The 5,259-nt window shown below is 57.0% G+C and overlaps 1 pseudogene; it reads left to right on the forward strand.

The window, feature by feature from the left end:
- LOC134143745 (DNA polymerase epsilon catalytic subunit A-like) overlaps window positions 1-2,331 on the forward strand; it is a 33,753-nt pseudogene extending 31,422 nt beyond the window's left edge.
- Window positions 2,332-5,259: the final 2,928 nt, after the last annotated feature.

Consider the following 5,259-nt stretch of genomic DNA (forward strand, 5'->3'; position numbering starts at 1 on the left):
CCTTAGTCAGTCATGTGCATTTCTGAGTGCCTGCATACATCCACATCTGGTATGTAGTTCTCCTAGGAAATCCCTTCACCGTTCATCAGCTGGGACCATCAGTGATGGCATGGATACCAATGAGCAGAGCTGGGGTTTAATGTTTTGTTTGGGTGCTTCAATATATTAGGAAGAAAATTGAGGAGTATTGGTGTGCTGCTCTATGCCATGGCTCTGGGTTAGTCTCCCCAGGGGCAACATTCAAGCAGCTGAGAACAGTTACTTGAAAAGCTGCACCTTCAACACCACCTCTGCCCTTTACTGCCCCATCTTCAAGCGGAGCTTCATCGTGGAGCAGGCAGAAGAGAACTTAAGGGAGCTGGTAGAGAAGGTGTCATGTCCTGGGAGGATGGTTCTCCCAGAGGGCCCAAGGTCTTGCTGGCTGGGCACAGGGCGTTCCCTCAGCACCTGCTCTAGTGCTTGGCTCCATGGGATCATCACTCACACAATGGCACTGTTGAGACTCAGAGGCAGCTGGAGGCAGGTCCCTGGCCCTGCTGCCCTGCCAGTATGCTGCAGGGGCTACCTGGGATGGGCTGAGGGCAGTGGCAGCTTAGCCAGCCTCAACAGCTCGGAGCACAGCACATTCACTGCAGCCCCTGAGCAGTCCTTTCTGCCCACCTTGCACATGCAGAGGCCTGCAAGGCTCCCAGGCCCAGGGTCTCTCTTACGAGGCCCCTGTGCAGAGGCTGGAGAGCAGGAGGCCAGCTGGCAGCAAAGCATAGACTGCAGGTGTGCCTGTATCACTGCCAGGACTGGCAGGTTTGCTCGCCCAGTGGTAGGGACTCATTCACACACTTTGGGAAATACCATGACATTGCCAGGGGAGGGCAGTGCACCCAGCATTTGGTCTCCAGCCCCATCCAGCCCTGCTGCCTCTGCTGCCCTCTTGGGAGTAAATAATTCCCATCCAGGGAAGGAACTCAGTACTGTTCCATCCTCCCTCCAGGTTCTGCATCCCTTGCTCAGCCCCAGCACCCTCCACACCCTACAGTCCCCCCACTCTGCATCTTGGAATGCTCCTTGATGCCTAGCCATGCTCCCAACTCAGCTGGAAAGCCCACTGCTGGGGCAGAGCTCCCCTGGGTAAGCAGCCTTGCAAGCAGTGCTGCTGGCTTCCCTGGCAGGGCCGTGTGCCCCAGTATGGTGGCATTCCTGGCCTTTCCCAGCTGGTGATGAGGATGACAGCTGTGCTAACACCTGAGGGGGGGGAAATGCCATGCCATGCTTGCTGGGTTATCATGCCCATGGCCAAGCTGTGTGCACAGTAGTGCTGTGCCCTGGGCTCACTGTGTCCATGGTGTGCTGGTGCTGTGCTAGGCCTGCCGGTTTCTGCTGCAGGGTGGGGTGATCACCAACTGGAATTGTAACCTGGGCCTGCCTGAAACCGACTGCAATCCCCACTACTCCTTCCACCGCCTCAACCCCAAGACCACTTCAGCTTCCCCTGGCTACAGCTGCAGGTGATGGCTCTGTCCCAGGCAGTGGCACTTGCAGTCCTGCATCCTACTCCTGCCCTCCCTGGTCCTGCTGTGGCTGGTCCCCACCACTGTGCCCTTCTACCTGTCTCCCCAGTAGGTCTGCGAAGTATTACAAATGGAACAGGACCCACACACGAGTGTTGATCAAGGCCTGTGGGATCCATATTGATGTCATCGTGCAGGGCCAGGTAGGATTTTGCATGGTCCATGTGCTACTGGGGTGCATACGTGCATAATATGCTGCCGTGGTGCTAGGACCGTCCTGGAAAAGCAGCTCTTCTCCACTGCTGCCTCAGAGCTGGGATGAACACAGCCAGGCCTCTTCCGCTCAGGCTTGCAGAGGAATGGGGGAATCCCAGGTGCCTCAAATTAGAACCTTTGGCAAAGTGTGCAAAGTGTGCTGGAAAGAAATGCAAGACCTCATAGTGTGTGCTGCTGCTTGGGCAGGTTGTCCACACTGTGGCTTGGGCAGAGGGAGGTCTCTGCTCAGCCTCATTCCTTGTGCCCAGCCCAGAGTGAATGCAGGCCCAGGCAGGAGGCAACCTGGGCTGGGCAGCAATTGCTGATCCTGTCCTTTCTGCCAGGCGGGGAAGTTTAGCCTGATCCCCACTGTCATCAACCTGGCCATGGCTCTGAGCTTGCTGGGAATGGTGAGTATTGGTGCCGGGGGCTCGGCCCAGCTGCGCACTCCCAGCACTGACCTCCCTCTCTCTCCTTCCAGGGCTCCTTCCTCTGGGACTGGATCCTGCCGAGCTGCATGAACAAGGACCAGGTGTACAGCAGCAGGAAATTTGAGCATGTACCACCCTGATCCTGGCCCTGGAGGCTTGGTCCTCTGGGATGGAGCAGTGGCCACGCTGCCAGCAAGGCAGGGCAGGGTGTCTGGGCACGTCCGCAGGGTGGGCAGCAGCATGTGGCTGGGGCTGCCAGGGCATCTGGCCCCTCCAGCCATCTCTCACCCCCGCGGCAGGCTGAAGGTGCCTCAGAGGCTGCTCCACGACATACAGCACCTCAGGGCTCTCCAGCCTCCAGAGAGCCTGTCCTGCAGGGACCGACCGCTTGTCCCTCCCCCACTATGTACAACCACAGCTGGAAGGAGCCACTGTGCCAGGCAGCAATAACACTTCCTCCGTCTGGGCCCTGCTCGACTCTGAGCTACCTGCTTTTCCCACGCAATGCTCCCTGTGCCTGGCCAGGATGCACCGGGCACCTTGCCGGCTGCTGCTGCTGGCCACCAAGAGCCACGGCCCCCTCCCTTCCCTCATCCATGCTTCAAGCAGCTCCTGCCCCATGGCTGCCAGCTGCTGTGAGAGGCTGGGGGTCAGAAAAAGCCCCAGTGGCAGGGCAGACCCGTGGTGCCCTGGCTGGCTCCTGTGGGGGCTTTCAGGAGCTTTTGCTCTGGAGCAGAAGGCAGTGCCTGACTACTGACTCTGCTTCAGCACACCGGGAATGGGCATTACCATTTTCTGGCTGGCTTGGAGCACTGGCAGCCCCATCCTGGAGCAGCTCCTGGCTGCAGGCACCCAGGGTCCTGGGGGCAGGGGTGGGGACATCTCGAGTAGGCCTGCCCTGCTCATCCCCTGTGCCCCTGCAAAGCTGCCACAGCTGGAGCTGCAGCAGTGGTGGTGGCCCTGGAGCCGTACTGAGGACTAGAGCAAGTCCTGCACTAGCCAAGCAGCCAGTACCCAATAAACTGCAACCACTCAGCCTTGCTGCCTGGGGCCTGATTGCTGCAGCATGTGCTGGGGGGGGGCGGTGACAGTGCAGCGTCATGGCTAGCGGGGTGAGAGATGGACATGCGCATCACTCCACCCCAAAAGCTGCACCCTGCTGCAGTGCCAGGGCACGGATGCTCTTGCCCCGGAGCCCGGGTGGTAGGGAACATGAGTACAAGCACCTGCTTGCCCTGCACTGCAGCAGCAGGGGAGGAGGAGAAGTCCCCCCCCAACCCCTGCCAGCGTGGTGCATGGACCTCTGCCAACACCAACCCTGCCCTGAGGCTGCAGCTCTCTGAGCCTATGCCCAAAAGCAATTCACAGCAGGTACCTGGCAGTAACTCACCCAGGCATAATCTGACTGTTTTCTGGCTCTCAGGTTACAGCAGCTCAGCTCAGCACATCCTCGTCCAGCATAGCTCAGCCCAGGCAGAAGTTTGGGGGAAAGGGGTCTTGTCACACCGGGCAAGGGAAGACCCCAAGCCATGTCTTGAAGACTCTCCCACAGGCTGGAGGGTGGGGATGCAGATGGAGGACATGCCAGGGGGACAGGCAGGGGACTTCTGGTGCACCAAAACCTCCTCTTGCTCCCCTTGCTGGGCTGGGGAGCATCTTCCCCCTTTGACTTGGGGTGCAATTGCTCACGGGAACAAGGTAGCACCATTGCAAGAGGAGTCTACCTTGTCCTCATTCCAAGGAGAGGACCTGGCTTCTCCATGACCAAAGAGCAACTCTGAGCAGGCAAACTTATGGGAAGGGCTTGGGGGACGGAGCCAGCCTCTCACTGCAGAGCAGCAGGATGAAGGCAAGTGACTGCCCCCACCTCCTGCAGCTCATTGCCCTGAGGAGAGCAGGAGCAATGATGCAGGGCTGAGAGGAGCTGCCCGGCGCAGGTTGAAGCCACTGGAGGCTCCGTTGGACCAAACGTTAACTCAATTGCACAACGCAGTGATTGCATTAGGGCCAGGTTTCTCTGCCCCTCCAGGCCAGCTCATTTCCTCCAGCTCTAATATCAAGAAAACAAACAGACAGGTACAGCCCCCTCAACCCCCCTTTCAGCAGTACTAGATGTAGGAAGAGCATAGTGAAGGACAGGACCACTTGCCCCATAACCCAATGCTAATAGAAACAGGTATACTACAGAAGTGAAAAACAAAGCTCAGAAAAATATTTTCAATAAAAGTATGTGTGGAGGGCATTGAATATATATATATATATATATATATATATACATATATATAAAAGGAAGTGTCAGAAGTAGCTGAATACACAGTGTTCCAAAACGCCCAGAAAATTAACTGGAATCTAGTAATCTTGGCTCCCCTCATGCTTTTTCAGGCTTCTGCAAGCAGGAGTAGATGGAAAGGACCAGGAGGCCAGGCTTCAGCTAAGCACTGGCCTCCTGGGTTTCATCACACCTGTGCTGGGATTTCAGTGAGCAGCCCCCCCACCCTATGACTCACTGCAGTCAACCTGAAGCTTTAGCACCCAAGGGGGACAGCTCCCTTGCTCCCCTTCCAGCCCAACAAGAAGAATCTGGCTTTCTCCTCCCTCTAGGAATCCTGCCCCATGCCTCAGAGAATGCTCATTTCCAGGCTGCCTACAGCTCCCTGCTGTGGGCCATAGCACATGCTCCTCCACCCAAAGAACCAGATGCATTGTCTGTGACACATTTAATTGTATAAAACTGCACATTAAAACCACAGAGATTCATGCACACAGGATGCTGCCTACAGCACAAACTCCCATCCCAAACTGGGCTTCTGCAGGGCTCTGGCAAATGTAGTCCCCCCTCCCCCATAGAGAGCAGTTCCAGCCCTAGGCACCTTCTTAATTCCCCCAGCACAGCACCAGGCTGTGACCAGGACTGCCCCAACACTGCTTAGCGCCCCCACACAGTGCGAGATGGATATGCGGCTTCTCCGAGATCTGTCACAGAGCACAAATGCTCTTCAGCAGAGGTGAGAGCAAGTATCCAGAGCTGACACAGCAACAAAAAAAGACAGGAGGACAAGTTCATCACA

The sequence above is a fragment of the Rhea pennata genome, chromosome 8 (genome assembly GCF_028389875.1).
Source record: "Rhea pennata isolate bPtePen1 chromosome 8, bPtePen1.pri, whole genome shotgun sequence".
Classification (NCBI taxonomy): Eukaryota; Metazoa; Chordata; class Aves; order Rheiformes; family Rheidae; genus Rhea; species Rhea pennata.